Source organism: Haemaphysalis longicornis, unplaced genomic scaffold (assembly GCF_048455015.1).
Source record: "Haemaphysalis longicornis isolate Haplotype H1 unplaced genomic scaffold, Haemaphysalis longicornis Haplotype H1 scaffold_23, whole genome shotgun sequence".
NCBI lineage: Eukaryota > Metazoa > Arthropoda > Arachnida > Ixodida > Ixodidae > Haemaphysalis > Haemaphysalis longicornis.
Genome location: NW_027526306.1, coordinates 4,834,436 through 4,852,825, shown reverse-complemented (window position 1 = coordinate 4,852,825; position 18,390 = coordinate 4,834,436). Strand labels below are relative to the sequence as shown.

Sequence of the window (18,390 nt, the reverse complement as noted above, 5' to 3'; positions counted from 1 at the left end):
TAACTAAACTTCAAAAATTGCTTCGCCAATTGTGACATCGCCACCCACCCCTGACCATCACCGAAGCCACGCACCCACTACAAGCACCTCCGCTACAAATATCCTCCACCACACCACTCCGTCACGGACGCCAAGGCCTACAAGACATCGCCACCCACCCCTGACCATCACTGAAGCCACTCACCCACTACAAGCACCTCCGCTACAAATATCCTCCACCACACCACTCCGTCACGGACGCCAAGGCCTACACCTGGCGACGCCCACAAACACATGCCTACTACGGTTGTACACTACTTCACCACATTGCTTCTAAGCTCTACCTGAAAACCTGTCAACCATGTATTAGAGGATTAGACTCTGCCAGCACTAGACTCTGCCAACCACTAGACTCTGCCAAAGGGAGAGGTTGCTGACCAGCTCCGACCGTGAACATCAAGGTATGCTGGTCGCCCGGTTGGTAACGTCGGCGTCCTCTGGCGGCCTCCTCGACATAGGAGACTGACAGAGCACATAAGAGACTTGGACACCCCTTTTCCTTCACCCCTCTTCTCTATGATAAACGTTTGTTCACATTATAATCATCCTGTGAGACAGGGTACCTCGCTCTGTACAGGTTTAACACTCTGACTATACGTGCTTGGCCTGCCACTAAAGATGGTGACAGACCAATATGCGCTGTGTTGATTCTGCAATTTTAAGTTCAATTTAAAGTTGTAGTTTATGTTCTGTCCAATGACTGGGGTAGAGAACGTAGAGACTGTGATAAAGCGAAAAGGTTAGGAGCTTACAGCGACTTTTTTTTTCGACAGCACACTTGAACTGCTACGCATTTACGTAGAGAACTCAATATACAGAAGTGGCACAGCCTACATACCTATATAAACCAAAACAGTACTGAATCATGGCTCGCATTGACAAAAAACATAGCTTATTAAAAACATTCATCTCGTATTAAATAGAACATACAATGCATCATGGTACACCAAAACAATATAAAAGTAACGAATTCGCATCAAAGTTAATTACCCACATAAATTCCAGCGCGCTCGTTACAGATACTTTGTTTAAGGTATGTCCCTACTTTTACCAAAAAAGGTAATAAATTTCCAACAGTTGTTTTTTACTTCCTATAGACCTTGCAGGGCCTTATCTTTTATGGCAATTAGAAGTTAGAAATAGAGAAAATATTATAACTGATGCTTGTTATTGACACAAATACCCAGAACTTGGGTGTTTCGCGATCATTCATAACAAATAAATGGTTTGCAGGAATTGAAAAATATTTGGTACAGAGGTGGCCAAGTAACAGCACTGTCCAACTAACTAGTATCTTTGGCCAATAAAATGGAATCAAGGTATAGTAAAAAAAAACACACACAGAAAAATGGGTCGTTTTTGTCTGCCTTCAGTGCAATAAATCACAATTAAATTATAAACTTGCCATCGCTTTATAAAAGCACCAGTCCGTTACACAGAATGGTAATAAAGAGAAAAGGCGGCATTGTTTCAATGAGAAAGAATTATTCATTTCGGAGTTTCAACTGTTCGCCCAAGAAGAAGGTGCAAAAAGTCACATTTCGAGAAAAACAAGAAAAAGTTTGTTGATGTGTGTTTAAACGACATAGTCTTGCCCGGGAAGGATACACTTCACCAAGTTCATAGTTACGGCTTTCTTAAGCTGTCACGAGCTCTTTTCTGGCTGTTGTTTATGCCCGCATATTTTTTGCAGAAGTGCTTTGCTCACCCATTCATTGGCGCTTAACGTGCTTCACTCGATACTGGTCAGTCGTACAATATGCTACGGGAGTGTGGTGGCCAGGTTCGATGTCCGATTCCCTCAAAATATTTGCTATCGTTAGAGTGTCCAGCAGCCCCATAAATACCAAAAGGCAGGATAGGCAGGCAACGTGGACGTCTTAGGCAACCTAAGTCAGGTTTGCAAAAACAGACGCTACAGTGCGCATAGCTATAATATTACTATCTTGTAGTAAAGTTTCTCGCAGCGCCACCTCACAATACTTCTCAAAGTTCCCGGGCTTTGCAGCACTAAGAGATGCATTCACGTCAGATGGTCTTCGATTGGAGCAGTCACTGTGTACCGATTCTCACAAAACTTTGCGTTCGTCGCCTCTTATCCTGGACTTGACTACGACCGTTTAACTAACCATCCAGCCTATGTTATTACTCTGTTTGCTTAATGTAATAGCGATAAAAGTGACGAGACTTCTGGCATTCACCGTAAGAGCATCAAGCGCGCGAAAAGTAAAGAACACAGAAGAGACGCTTGCTGTGGCAGGCATTTCTCTTACACAAATTTAAAGCAATATTTAATGAAAAGGAAGGCTGAAAAATTGCGTTTGAATAATCTTTCCCATATCTGACTAAAAGATAACGAACATTGTTAATGTGCGCGGTTAATATTCGCTGCATTATCAGCTTTTGTGCTACACAACTTTAGTTTCCGTTTCAGAACCATCCACCAGCTGTTACAAAATTGGCTATAACTTTGAGCTAACTAATATAAGAGCATACGTTTTTTTTCTGCAGAACGTTTTAGAATGTTTGGGGATTGCCAAAACATCAGCAGAAAAAATTGAATTTTAATAAATACGTTTTTCAAAGGTGGTGGCATACCTAAAGTATTAATTAGTACAGCACGTGTTCTGAACTAAGTATTTTTTTATTTCTTTTATCTTCTATTACTGAATTCTAGTTATTAGGTGGCGTGCTCGGGCTGACTCGGGCGATTCAGCCTGCGCCTCCAAGAATTGCACATTACTGCCGTTTCAAATCCGATAGGAAACATTGGAAGAGCGACTCTTTGTCAGGCGTACCAATTGAGCCACAATGGCAGGCCTATTTGTTTAATGATCGGGAAGGAGAGTGGCCTACCCATTGAGCACCCCACCGAAGCCAACTTTCGCGTTAAGACGGATTACCTCGCGGACCTCATTTTGCAATGTGAAAGGCCTGCAAGCGAAACTTGGCAGCATTCTGGCTCAAAAAAATTGTGTTCTCTTCAAGAAAATGCACCCAGGAACGAAAAGGAATCACCTTCTTTTCATCCCAGGAGAAATTTGCGACGCAATTTTGGAAGCATGCCACGGCGACGCGTCTTCTGTACACCTAGGCACCGGTAGTATGCTAGTGAAAATAAAGGCGATGTGCTACATCCAGCGAACTAAGACGCCCGGAGCTGCGGTGATTGTGAGTGACGAAACGAGAACCGCCGAAACTCTATACATGCAATTTCAGCGAAAGTGATGTATATCGTGGTTATGTGACAGAGGCGATTCCGTTATAGGCGAATTGGGGTTGCATGATTGTGTAAGTATAACGTCTGGAAAACAAGGCAAATTCAGTGTGACGCGTTTAGGGTTGGTAACACGGTGCGACAAAAAACCCCAAACAAACCGAATTCGAGTTGTCAAAACTGCATTGCCGACTTGCCAAAAAACACATATAAAATTCACCTAACAATAATACGCAGGATCAAATTACACGTCCAAACTATTGCTCTGATCGAGTATCGAGCTTTGATGATGCAAATAAATAACGCAATGCATTAGTAAATGATGAATCAATTGAAGGTGAGGGATGGAGAATTGTGATAATATTTTCTTAAACTTCTCTTCGTCACATTCTCTATTACTTCAAATTCAAGAAAGCTGGATATGCAGAAATTTTCAGAACACTTTTTAATAGCTAGCAGCACACCGTCACGAATTCTATCCCCTCTAATGTTTCCATCACACAAATAGTTATAAAACAGCTAATATTTCAAAATAATGATTTTGCTAGAAAGCCAAATTGCTGCGTAAGCAATCCTATATTTGTTAAATTCAATAGTGATTCCCGTAAGGTCCTCTTTTTTTGGAAAAGAACTACAAAATTAGTAACAGTGTCATAAAGAAATCGCCGTTACACGAATAGACCATCATAACTCATTTTCAACTTCCGGCCAGTGCGAAGAATTCGGGGAATTGTTTCTTCCGCATTGAATGTGGTACCAGAGGGTCTATTTGGTAAACAATGTTAGTATCGGGGCTGTCCCCTTGTTGATCACCTTTCATGACAATTCAGTAGGCCAAACACGAGTCAAACATGTTGTCCGTTGTCATATTCAACAAGGTCCTTTCTCGCGTTTCGTGCTGAAAAGCGATACCTTCAATGACGCCCACCTGACGGTCTTCGCAAAGCACCAGTGTTAAATGAACAAGTCTCTTTTGTTTATGAAATGGAAAATTCTACATGAATTGACTGAGATTGTTTTTGTTTAAATCGAGTGTTACTGTATGCGCACGATATTGCTTTTGCTGTTGTGTACAGTTTACAAGTGTGTTGAAACAGTCAAAAATTTTTATTTAATTTTTCAGCGCATTCTGTGACCACATACGGAAAGCTATGATAAACCAGGTTGTGGCGTCGAGAGTGGTCTCCTGCGTCACCTACTAGTATCCGGAGGCTCTGCGTACCCCTTACCGGCCGCGGTGGCTCAGTGGCTGAGGCGATGCGTTGCTGAACACGAGGTCGCTTATTCGATTCCCGTCCGCGGCGGCCGCTTTTATGATGGACGCGAAAAGCGAAAGCGCCCGTGTGTGCGAGATTTGGACGCACGTTAAAGATCCCCAGGTGGTCAAAATTAATCCGGAGCCCTCCACTACGCCACGCCTCATCACCTGCGTTCCGTCGGCGCGTTAAACCCTAGAATCAATCAAATCAAATCTGCGTAACCTTTTCGACACTGTGCGTAGTTTCGCCAAAATTACAAAGATCGCCTTTCTGTTCTTCTAGCATAACTATGTGACATTCAACATGCTGTAATAATCTTCGCCATCATTTGTTGGGATCTTGAGGGCGCCGTTTGTTATGTTACACAAGGGGGGGGGGGGAAGCAAGACCACTGGTAATAACGATGTAATTATAAACGGGAATTACTCAATAACCAAACGGTGAAACAAAACGCGCATTTTTGAATTTTTGGAAGGTATTTGATAAAGTCTGAGGGCTTGAAGATCAACAGGGCAGAAATAGCACATAGCGGTCAAAAAAGAAGTAAACATATTCTACATAAAACAGTGTGTAAATTGCCACAGTCATTTTTTGGAAACACGCTCTTTGAAAATTGCTCGGGTAGCTTGTTTCAATATGTTATTAAAGATTCTAAAGCAATTTAGTAAAAGCATTCGTGAAGCCGTGTAAGAACTAAAAGCAACGGTAGCTAAAACGCACACTTGACAAATGACTAGGGGAGATCAGGAGTCTGGTTAGAAGGCTTCGGTATTTGAAAAAAAGAGAATTGTATAGGGAAAGTCAAGTATTCATGCACAGAAGTTCAGAAAATCCAAGAGCCGCTTTGATGTACTGATGCATTGGTGAGAACTCTTATACTTTGGCGCTTCTTGATGCTATGGTGGGGACTGTATTTTGTAGTTTTAACGCTTGCGGCACGGTTCTGTACTGCTGCTTTGTGAGGTGAGAATTCTAAATGGGTGAGGCAAGTGTTATTTTTTTCCAAACAATAGTTTTGTAAGGGAGTTTTCTGTGAAGTAAACCCCCGCACGCGGCACATGTACATTCAATGTGAAGGTATTTGCAATAACGCGGACACCGAGCCGTCAAACATAAGTGGCAACCCATGTAGCGACATGTTGAAAGGTGGACAGTAGAAGCCACGAACGGTGTTCGTCGCAGCCCTGCTTTAACTCCGGCCGATAAGCTCCCGGTCTGTTTACCAGGCAGGGAGCTCTGGGATTTTACCGGCCATCAGGGTAAATTTAATGAGGGATGTAGCCCAGTCGCATGTTTCATACTATGGAGCATGGTATTTACCCCCCCCCCCCTCCTCCGCGCGAAAACATCACGATCAGCCCATGAAATCGCGTTGCGTCGGAGTATCATTTTATTCCCCCCCCCCCTAGATTGCCGTTCTCAAGTCTGAGAGCTCCCCGCGCTTCCTAGCAATCGAATTTCTTTTAAAAAAGCCTCTCAGGTCACAATTCGTGTTTAATATTTTAGCATTTCTGGAAAGTGTAATAGAACAGTTATGCAAATCTATGCAGGCTTCAACCAGTTAAGTTCTAGTGGAAGTCACTAGCGAGGTGGAAGCAATAAACATCGTAAGCGACGTTACTTGACATTACTTTACGCATCTTGACATTAAGGTAACGCCCCACAGCAGCGCAACAGCTACCAGGGCGGGATCTTCTGTCCCGATTATGTGAATCCAAGCAAAACCTACCTGCTTGAGGGCTTCAGATGTCAGGGAGTAATAGCAGTTAGGCACATAGCAATACGGAGAAAAAGAGAAAAACATTTAAACAAAACACATCCTTTCAACCTTTGTTCTGTGAAAAATCCCGCCATTATTACATGCAGGCGCAGGTTTCATTTGTTTTTTAGATCGGCCTTACATTCCCAACAAGCAGCGCTGTTTTAGGTGCCAGAAGTTTTGGCCTGCTCCTGACTAAATTTTCCGTGGCCGACGTTTCTGCACAAAGTATGCCGAACATCACCACCAGTCTCAAAATTGCGAATCGCAAACATCTGCGCCAACTACAAGGGATTCCACTGGGCATGCGAAAAGTTTAAGGAGGGGAAACAGATTATTAATGTAAAATGTCACGCCGAACATCTTCCTAAAGGCGCGAAAGAGGTTTGCCTCATTCCCTCTGGGCAGGTACGCCAATGCAACTCAGAGGGCGGCGGAGCGGTGTTTGGTTTCGACGGCGACACAATGCCGAGAGAGCAACGTAGTCTAAGCCCCGATCACAGTAGGTTGTCTTCTGCAGCCTAAGCCTTCACCACGCTTCAGGGAAGGCGTGCAGCAGTTGTGGTCGCAAAAAACACGGACGATACCAATGCCGCTTTTTTGGACACTTCTTCCCTAGCACCCAGAACACATGAAGGCACCTAGGAGGTGGACACAGAGGAACCCGCTACGGCTCCCCTCACGCCGAACCGCCTATGCCACCCGTGGTGTTTCCGACCACCTCAGCAGTGGCGGTTGACGTAAAAGACACGCGAAAAAGTGCAGAGTTCAAGGAGCTGGATTTATCGGCAGCTCCTACGACCTGCGATGACGGCATGGACTTGGTACCGCACCTGTCAGGATCGCAGCGCAAGGAACGGAGTGTAATGTCCTAGTCTAGAGAATAACAAAAAATTTACACCATCTTCCAGCGAGGGGAACCATGGGTAGTTGCGACGCAACTTGGGGTTTCCATTGCCTTTCCTTTATGTTGTTTCCGTTTAGCGTGTCAATTTGTTGTTGTTTCCATTATATTACGTACGGTTGCGCCGACCATCGCTATTGCAGGCCTGTTAGTCTCCATTCAAATCATTGGTGGTCATCGGATGACATCGGAGCGGCGTAACGACTGAGCGGAGCGGCGCAGTTACCGCGTTTATATGTACCGCGCGTTAACGGTGAGGGGAACGAGAAAGAGCAGCGCATGCGCATGTGTTCGATGTTTGACCGAGCGCTAACGCGCGCTGACGCACAGCTGGCACGGCGACGGGAGCGAGCGCTAACACGCAAATGGCGCTGCGGTGAGAGTGGCGTTAGCGCGCAGCTGGCGCGGCGAGGAGTATGAGGGAGGGATGTGGACGACGGACGACGGAAGACGCCGGAGGGACAAGGCGAGGTAAAGAGATGCGTCGCATCTAAAAGCCCTCATAAAGTCACTGCCCTGATAGACAACAAATAAACATGCATGTTCCACGAGCTCTTAATACCAAATAAAGGGAAGAGGAAACATCGTTGATGGGAACAAAAAAGGCTTTAACGAAAATCCTGGTGATGTGGGCCAAACAATATATCTGATGCTGTGAATACCTCCACCATGGCGCCTTTTGCTGCTCTTGGACCCAACGTAACGCAAACGTAAGCATGAGTGAAAGCACTCATATTTTCTTACCAGAAGCTATGACATTTTTCTAATTCTGCAAGACATTTTTCAACATCATATTACTAAATGTATCATCACTAGGGATTGTGTGAGCGTCGTGCGCCCTGGTCGTCTTAGAAGCCCCGCAAAGACCACGTAATCGTGTTTTGTAATCCTGAAAAGCTTAAGCTCGGCTTGCGCTGTGTTCAAGGTAACGCTTAGACTGCACAGTGGAAAACGGTGGACAAACAACACTACCACAAAGTCACCTGAAGCTTTATATAAATCGGGCAACACCTTCATAAAAAATTTCAAGCGCATTGGAGTGTGTAGACAGACGACAAACTACACATAAAAACACTTGGGATGGTGCCACACTCCCTCACACAATATATTCACTAAGCTGCATTATTCAGTTGTCGGATGGGTCACACACATGCAGCGCGCTTACTATTTCTCACAGTATCGTGACACCCCTGTGCAACAGGTCAGAGAAGAGCTATACGTTCTTCAAAATTGAACAAAATGTAAGGCGCTCCACAGAAAACGTTTTCCAGCTCAACCATCATACGTTTAGCCCACAACCCCATATTTCTCGTTTGGTATGTTTTTGCGTATCTTGCCGTCGTCAGCATCGTCATCAGCCTACTCAGCCATGTCCACGGCATGACGAAAGCCTCTCCCATCCACTTCCAACCGCGCCTCTCCTACCCTTCTCGAGTCGATGGTGTACCCCCGAATTTCCATCTTTCAGCCCTACATCGGGTTACTGGACACCCCATATTCCAGTCCCATCTCTTGACATCCACTCTCTTACCCTAACTGTCCACCCGTTGTCGATTTGTCTTGCCATTAGGCCAGCCCAAGTGTCCATTTTTATTTTTATTTTCACATATTGTTCTCTAGTTTGTTGCCTGATCCGGGTAGTTCGTTTCGTCTCCCGGAGAGTTATTTGTAACATGATTTGCTCCATTGCCCGCTGAGGCGAACCTAAGATTTCTTGCTAGTTTTTTAGTAAAGTGCCAAGTTTGAGGTCCGTGTTTCATCACCGGGAGTGTGGAGTAGCTGTAGATTTTTTAGCGTCCGAGGTAGCTTACTTTTGATTATTTGCGAGTACGTACCGAGTGCTTCGCAAACAACAGATATTCAGGGGCGGATTTCTCTTGTTTTTGGAGACACCAGTAACAATCTGTCAGAGGTAGTTATAGTGTTTTTCTTCTTATAACGTTTCGTTTGCTAAGGTAAAGAGGCCGCTTTTGGTACCAATGTTCCTGATAACTTTACATTTATTCCTATTTATTTTTAGCCCCATGGCCGTGTTTTCTCATTGTACTTTCTCAAGCATTCTTTGCATGGGTTCTGCGGTCTCACTCAGCGAGACTATGTCGTCGGAAATCCCAAAATGACTCATTTATTCTCCCTTTATCATTACTCCTAAAGTTTCCCAATCAAGCTTTCTAAATACCCCTTAAGACAGCCTGTTAATATATTAGCGAGGTGGTCTCTCCATGTTTTAGTGGGTTTCGGGTTGGGAATTTATCGCTTTGCTTGTGGAGAGTTTCACTGCCCGTGCATTTATTATATGTGTCTTTGAGAATTCTTACGTGCGTTCATTCTATTCCGTGGTCCTTTAGCGCTTCTGGGATGGACGCGGCGAGATCATAATCAAACGCTTCCTCATAATCTATAAATGTCACGTGGAGGGGCTTACTGTAGTGTGTGGATTCTTTTGTCACTTGATTTACGGCACAGATGTCCCCCATGGCTGAGTGCCCTTTCCTAAACGCAGCCTGCTCTTTGGGTTGTAGGTAATTAAGGCTGTCGCCTTTGCGGCTAATTAATATTTAGGTAAGCAGCATCTAAGCAACTGACAGTAGACTGATGGGCCTTTAATTCTTGAGGTACTCCGGATCTTCCTTTTTATGAAGCATAATTATGTTGGCGTTTTTCCAGGCTATCGGCACTTTCTGAGTCTTCAAGCGTTCCGAAAACAGCACAGCAAGGTCTTCCAGTTCAATATGTCCCTCTCCTTGAAACGATTCACGGTCATGAGATCGTCAACTGGAGCTTTTTCAATTTTCAATTTTCATGGTTCTGAGAGCCTTTGACCCTTCGTCCTAGGTAATTATGGGATATCGCTACTAGGCCTTGCACTCTCAGTAGTTTCTCCTGGTCTAGCGTCGCTGGTATAGAGCCTCGTGTAGAACCATTCTGTTACATCCAGTATCTTATATTAGTTGAGCGTAATGTCACCCTGCTTGTCACTGAGTGAACAAATACTGTTCTTGCCGATGGCTTTCTTTCTCGTAGTTGCTTTCAACCTTACCCGCTTCTTGCAGCGCTTCCTGGATCACTGCCATGTTATATACAGAAATGTTATTTGTTTTACTTCGGTTAATCAGCTTCAAAAGCTGCGGTAATTCATTTCGATACGCCTTACTTTATACTTCCATGTTCTTACATTTCGCAATTATTTCCTTCATTTTGTTACCTCGTATTTCAGTTTGTTTCCGACATGTTCTTTCTCCCACAGATTCTGATGATTCACTGAGTGCCGATGTTAGGTTGTCATTTAGCCTGTCTACACTGACCTCGCTCTGCTCGTTGAGAAGCGAGAATTTCTTTTGAAGACTTGTTTTAAACTTCTGCGGTCGGCCCTGACTCATCTATGGAATGTTGCTTAGTTTTCACGAGTTTCCTTCTCTTTTCAGATGCAGCTTTAGCTTGCATCTAACCATCCTGTGATCACTGCTCGTAATGTTACTTAGCACCTCTAGGTCTTTCACAATACTTCGGTTGTCACTTAAAGTTACTTTTGTTTTTTGTGGTACCATCGATACTTTTCCATGCTCATTTTCTATTCGGTCATTTTTAGAATAATTTGCTCATCAACCCCAAGTTATACCACTCTGAAAACCCTGCCCGTGTATCTCCTCGACCGTTGAGATTTTGTATTCCAAAGTTTCCCACTGACCTCTCTCCCATCTGCTTCTTACCGCCGTTTGCGTTAAAGTTTCCCGTCACAATCGTGAAATCCCGTCACAATCGTGAAATGAGTTCTTTTCTTCTTTACTGCTGGTTGGACGTTCTCGTAGAAGCTGTCTATGCTTCCGTCATCATAACTCGTTATTAGCGCAAGAGCTTGTGCTATCTTTAACCTGTGTCACTTCTTCAGCTTGGTCACAACAGCCTTACTGTCTCGCCAATACGGAAAAATGCAGCGTTCTACCACTTCTTTCTGTATGAAAAATTTCACCCTGTCTTATTTGCTTTCGTGGGTCCACTGAAGCACAGAATATACCGGCTGGTGAGCTCCATGAATTCTTCTCCTTCTACCTTCCCTTACGCTATTGAATCTTACGTAACGACCGAGAGATCTTCTAGTAGCACACCTAAGCTTCTGTCACTAGACAAGGTGCGTGTAATGGACGTTTACAGCATCAAGTTCAAATGGCGGCCTGACCGGACCAAGGGATTCTAAGCAAGCTGTGCTGTATCGCTGTTTCGACCTTTTGATACATTTTATATGGTATTTATACGCGCTTTTCTGACGGAATAACCTGAAACGGTGGCCTATTTGTCAGATCCACTGACGTCTGGTCACTGGGAAGGTAGGCCAGCGCAATGCTCAAGTGTATAGCTACGAAAACAAGCGAGAGTTTGAAGCTCAGCCATACAAAAAGGTCGCTGATGTGGTAATTAATCCAGGCCTGGCCTTTTTAGTACTATCCTGAACTGAAAAACTGTTTATCGGGCGTTGCGCCAAGAACGGTGATATTTTGGCAGGAATGCGCGAAAGTTAGACAAGCATGTGCTAAAGTCCGTAAACATTGGAACCATGAAAGTTGTTCAAAGACTCTACTTTCATACTTTTCTACATAATAACCGATTACATATCTCCGTAGTCCTTGCACGCGCGGTCAGCGCAATTGATTTTAAATTTTTAGCTCCCAGGGGTTGTCGAGGAATTCAACTTTCAGCGATGCTACCTGAGCCCTTTGTCAGTCGTCCTATTGCTGACGTAGAGCTAAACTTATTATGTGTTGTTTCCTTTGTAGCTTGATGCCCAATGCTGCGAAAGGTCTTGTCTAGCTTTGCCGACATTCTTTGAATTTTGCATAGTGAAAAATTTATTTTTTCACATTAAAACATGCTGGATGGGCTGGTTAGGCTTGTGGTTAATGCGGGTTGTTTATATCGCGTTTCGACGAGCGCTGTTATTATACGGCCTTTAATCGTTTCTAGTTGCCTAAGCGATGAAGCGGAAGGTTTTTGTACCCTATTTGAAGTGTGTATATACCCCGAAGGGTGAATTATGTGTTTATTCAGAGCGTTTACAGAGGCGGCTTCCCTTAAGGGCTATATGGACTGTTTTGTTTACATTTCGGCTATTGGCCATACCTTAGAAAAATGCGTCTAGCGATCTGATTTACATTGTCAAACTATCGGAAAAGTCGCTCAATAAGGCCTGTGTGGCCCTGAAGGCGCCATCCTGTCGCTGAACTTAGCTATGTTTTTTTTTACTTGCTTTGACACCAGGTGTGACTCAACGCGGCCACCCCTGCGCCGAAAAAAAGAAAACGTTTATATCTGTAAAACTATGGGTGCTACAAGATCCGAATTTGGTACAAAGGTATTCAAGAGCCTAATAAAGAAGGAAGGCTAAACAATTAAAACTTGCAAGGCAGATTTCATGTCGAATATTTGAGGTTTCTTCCAGAAGTATTGAGAAGCTTCTTGTGCCGGACGTATTTTGACGAAGCACCTCAAATTTCTAGATTTGCGCATCTATGCAAGCCTAATTTTTACAGCATATTTCGCAACACACAAATCGCAACCCAGCCCTTTATACCGACCCCGTCGGTGTTTTACACAACATAATACCTGAAGAAATATAAGTTTTACATTATTCTTGAATTAGTCCTAATCCCTTTGTGCGCTCTTGGCCCTGTTTTGGCTATGCTCCTGTCAACAATAATAATGACGTTCACCTGATAATTGAAGTGCGCGAAGCAAGGGATTGTCTAGCGAGCCTCAGAGGTTTGAGTGTGTGAGCGGCGAGTTTATTTATATAGGTTCGGACAATGATGTGTTAATTTCAATGAGAATTATTAGACGACTGGACACAAATTACCATAATTATTTAGTTGAAGGCTGTTCGTGCTTTTGGCGGTTATCAAAAAAGATCATCAATAATATCTAGGTATACATTTTTCCGCAAATATCTTACCCTTAAACTGTAAAAAGTTTTAGTTAACTACGGCGTTGCTATAACGCTTGCGACTGCTTTCCCTGGGCTAGTCGTGATCATAACTGCTTTCACAGTAATGCACACTCCTGAACATCAACCTGAGAATAGTCGTACATAGACATTGGTCTCTCCAGTGGTTATCAGTGAACATTGATATTGTAGTTAAGAACAGAATGTAGAACCTAACTCCCTGCAAGAATAATCTTTAGGGATATATGGTGGGAGCGACACTGTCTAGGCGAGTAAACATGGGCATAGTGACAAATACTTGGTTGAGTCATTTTTATGTAGAACGTATACCACTTTGAGAAGCTGACAAAATGAAATATTTGGTGCATAGCAATCTATCGAAGAACGCGGTGTTTCCGAACTTAATATCTCTTTCCTTCGAGATCGGTGGTGCTTTGCAATTATTTAACAGCTGGTTTCATGAGTGATCAATCAAGTATGTCTTTTAGCTCTAATATTTATGACTTATACATCAGTCTCCGAAAAAAACTAAATAACTGACATTTACACAAATAGTGGGTGACAAAAAGGTTGCAATATACCTTACGATAAACTGGGAATATAGACCGAGACTTACGATAAGCTTGGAATCATTCGTTCCTGTTTTTGCGGAGATGTGTACTTTTCTATGCGCACTTTCTTGTCGTACTTGTAATTTTGAAGGAAAGCCTTCATATACTTGGATACGCGATAGTAAGTGGTGATGAACTTGTTGTAATTATTTTTTGTTTTATTCTCTGCCTATTTTAATATAACAAATGTACTCACCACCCAGTTGTTGAGATGTCATGATGTCATAAAGCTTCTCATATTTAGTGTAGCGCATCAGATATTTGGCTTTAGTCCTATATGAAGAGAAATTTTCTCTGTTATTACACTGCGTGGGGTTGATGTAAAATTATTGTGATTGCACTTCAGTCTTTTAAACTACAGCATACCACCTCACCCTTTCTTATTTCAGCGGTTTTTCGGGGGCTCATTCCAAGACAGTCTCCCAGAGGCTGCGGTCGACCGCCTCTAGTTAGTGCTATAAAAATAATGGTAAACGACTGGACCACACAATTCATTCTCGTACTGGTTATTTCTAGGGGTGTGCGAATACCAATTTTACCAATACGAATCGAATGCGAATATCTGGCTTCGAATATCGAATCGAATATCGAAAAATTAAGGGGTGACGAGGCTTTAGAAATGAACGTTCTTATTTCTTAGGGGATTTTGATGACAATTAGCACAGAAACTGTAAATGCTTCTCTGATAACGCCACAAAAATTTCAAAGTAATCTTTTGAAAACTTTTTATCTATAGAATTTCTTTCTGTTCACCTTGTACCGAGCTTGAGCGACCTATAAAACATGATAGAAAACTTTTTCAAATTGTTTTGCATTCCCCAATGAATAGAAAAGGTCGTGACAGTCAGATGTTTTCATTAAACCACAATTGTTTTAGTTTTAGATTTTTGGAGGTGAATGTAAAATAGGCACATAGACCATAAACGGCTATTTGAATAAAAAAAATCACAAAAAGTAAACCTTAAAAACCAAGAGTGTCACGACCTGAACTCTTCATCAGTGAATGTAACGCCAAGAACCGAGTCAAAAATAGACCTAGCAGCCACGCATAAATCACTGTAACAAAAGACATAAGTGAAAAAAAAACTGTTTTGGGAAAACGGCTTCCGAAGTTGCAACATACACTTCATTCATCAAAAGTAGTCAAGGTTGTAGCCTTTCGCGTCCTTTTGAAAATAGGGCTTCTGGAATGCCTTGCCTTGAAATTGGAGAGGCTGTTGCCGCCTTTTTCTTTCCATAAAACATCGTTTTCAGCTCCTCTGTAAAAAGTATAGCCCAGTTTGCGAACCAAACGGTGGGTAGATGGAGTTCAATGCAAAGAGGTTAGCTGGTTGCTTGTATTACACTGGAAAACTTCCCTTTGCATTGTTGGGACCATGACAACAAGTGAAGCAGCCTTTTATTTACTTAAATTTCAAAACTGAGTTTTGACTTCTTTTATGCTTTATAAACTTGCCTGCAGCAGCAGTTTCCGTGCAGTTGTTCATTGCCAAAAGTTTACATCCACAAGGATACAAATGAGCTACTTTGAAACTTGGCATAATATTCTGCATATACTCCCTTCAACTTCAATGCATGCCTATTTTTTAGTAGTTTTATCTTCAGGGCATCCGATATGTATGCATTGGTATCATAATTTCTCTAAACAATTCAATATGATAAATTATCCTTCATTAAGGTAGATTTTAAAACATTTTTTTATTCTGAACTCATACCTGTTTGCATGATTACTCGAAATTCGTAGGAAACCATGGGCAAGAAAACAATATGGCTCGCACGCATTGCACCGCACGTTCAACGCAACATGTCATACTTTCATAACAACTGGGATTAGCGCTTTAAAGAACAGGACACACGTAAGAAAAAAAACTGACAGGACTGGCGCTACTTCAACTGATTTATTCACAAGCTACATCTTCGCATTTATACAATAACGGACTCGATCATGCGCAGCGTGAACCATTTAAAGGACAACTCCCAACCAATCATCGCAAGAAATACATAGATAACCGCAGCCGTTAACACTATGTCATACAAGATAAAAATTCAGACTCAGAAGACAAAAGAGCAACGGAAGTATCACTGTCACAATCAGTGCCATATTTCTTAATATAAAAAGCCTGCAGTATTTCACGCGCGTTTGCATCGTGGCTTCTGCTCAAAATCTTAATCTCACTGAACCGTGCGACACAATCCTTACAGTTAGCGCAATGTGCAGGCAAGTGCGCTGTTCCCCCATTCTTTATTGCCAATTCATGGTCACGTGCTCGATCATTAATACACAGGCCCGTCTGGCCGATATAGGCCTTCCCGCACGACAGCGGAATAAATCATTTGAAGTAGCGCTAGTCCTGTCCGTTTTTTCTTACGTGTGTCCTGTTCTTTAAAGCGCTAATCCCAGTTGTTATGATCATGAACGAACTGGCCTAGCAGCAAGTTTTATTAAGATGTCATACTTTGATTATTTCTGACATGGCCCGTCAGGTCGCTTTTAAGATTAAATCTAACCTCAAGCTTAGATTAACTAAGCGTGTAAGCATCGCAAAGCGGACGAAAATTTGCTTTGCGAACCGCTATCACAAGCGCACACACCGCGTTTTAGTCATCAGGGTAAAATCACGCTCACCACGAAGCGTTCGATTACCTCCGCCTTTCAACCCACGCAACTTCCCGTATACTGGCTTGTGATCTCAGGCGTTCCCGTCGTGATAATGTCCGTGTTGAGATAAAATGACTGAACAGAAACTTAGCCGAGCGAAGCAGCGCGAATGAACACCGAAACGCGCACTACGCAGTTCAGGCGGCCGCCATCTTGCATCGATGCAGCGACGCCCAATCAGGAGGACCGCTTCAGCGCGCGCCGACCGGAGGGCAAACCGTGCTTCAGCATCTACTTTTGGCTTCGTTTCAGCGTCTTTTGTTTTCTACCATTCGGGCGTTTGTGAATGAACGAAGGTAAAAGCAGAGTCCGTCAAAAAGCATTGACGGACTCTGGTAAAAGAGACGGCCAGGAACGGAAAGGGGATCCCTCGGCCGAACCGATGGTATAAAAATGGCCGTGCCCGGTGGCCATCTTGCGGTGATACAGCGCTTAGAAAATTGCCGTTTTTTCGCCCTTTCGCGGTGGCATTTTGTAACCGTGGCTGGTAAAAGTATTTTTATGCCACTTTGCGACGGTTTTCGCCAGAAAAATTCTACAAACACAAAGGATAGAAAATATTATAGAAGCTGAACATGTGGCTTTCGAAAACAAACGATGTTTCGGTCATTTTTCTGAAGGTGAAACCCCGCCTTCCACCCCTTAAACAATTCTAATCAGTCAAAATATTCGATAATAGTCGATCATTCCAACCCTTTCCAACATTAGAAATGTTTCGAATACATAATTTTCGAAGGGAATATGAATTTAACGTATTCAATATTCGAGTAATATTCGAAATTTTCGATTATTCACACACCCTTAGTTATTTCTAAGGAAACATGTTTGTTTCTTACGGCAAGTTGAATCGCACGGCCACAAAAAAAATTTGTGGGCGAAAAAAAAAATTGGCAAAATATGTAATGCTTACAGTGCCCCCAAAAGTCCGTTGATAAAGTAGGAACAGGCTTTCTTACAACATTTCACGTGCTACCTGGTATCAGAAAGAACTTTCTGGTGAACAAATGTGACGTCTGGCGAGGTGTACACATTGTCAGTTTCATGCTTTACAGCTTCGTAAAACCAATTCAGCCGCATAATTGATCTCTATTTTTCACTATAACTGCGGAAAAAGTACGGAAGTGTAGAACAAAATGCCTGTGCAAAAGTGCATTCGTGAGTTTGTGTAAAATATGTACAAAATTTATTTAATTCCATACATTGATTCGGGGCATATCTTCTTTTAGGCGAGAAAGCTTGTCATATTTAAGAACGGCGTGAGGTTGTTCTGTCACATTTATGAAGTCACCGGTCGGAACTCTGTCGCTTCATCTCTAAGCAAATGTTGATGGCTGATGAAGGCGCATGCAAAAGTGCACCCATGTTTTATTGCTTTTGTATTTGGCGCTTTGACCTCTTATGGCGTTTATTGAGACTTTTGTCGGCGTTTTTTTGTTGAACACAAACCCCTATTTCAGCCAACATTTCAATTTACACCGGAGGCATTTCATTCTAATATGAGTACTAAATTGTAAAATTTATTAGGGAAAGTTTGCTACATATCCGCCTCCCGCCTCATACCACGCCTTGTCGAGATAGCCAGGGAAAGAAGCGCCATTGCCATCCGCAGTGCCGGTCTGCATTATCATTATAATCAGCCTGGTGTCCGCACTGCAGGACGAGAGCCTGTGAGCCCACCCCTTGCCAACGAATTTTCGTAATTTATCCCCTACTGAGTCGTTGGCCGACCTCTATTGCGTGCCTGGGCTTGTGGCAGCCACCCTGGGTTGGGCCTTCGCTCACTGAGCTACTGCCAATTACCAGGGCTCCATAGATCAACAAAACTATACCTAGTGAAGGCGTTATAGTCGTAGAGTGAAAAACGTACGTTAGAGAGAAGTGGGATTTTGCAGCCTACGAAGAAATCTTGAGGAAAATGCCAATACTCTAAACTGTCGTTAAGACGAATTCTCGCATACGCCTAGCAACGTAGGAACGTTTGGTTGGTTTTTGATAAACCAAATGCAA

The 18,390-nt window shown here is 43.0% G+C and overlaps 1 long non-coding RNA gene across 1 annotated transcript in view; it reads right to left on the bottom strand.

The window, feature by feature from the left end:
• The window catches only part of LOC144172526 (uncharacterized), a 39,641-nt gene extending 25,677 nt beyond the window's left edge, over positions 1-13,964 (bottom strand). The window contains exon 1 of the long non-coding RNA XR_013323033.1: positions 13,921-13,964. This is a non-coding gene — a long non-coding RNA (uncharacterized LOC144172526). The remainder of the gene's footprint in view (positions 1-13,920) is intronic.
• Between the last annotated feature and the right edge of the window lie 4,426 nt (positions 13,965-18,390).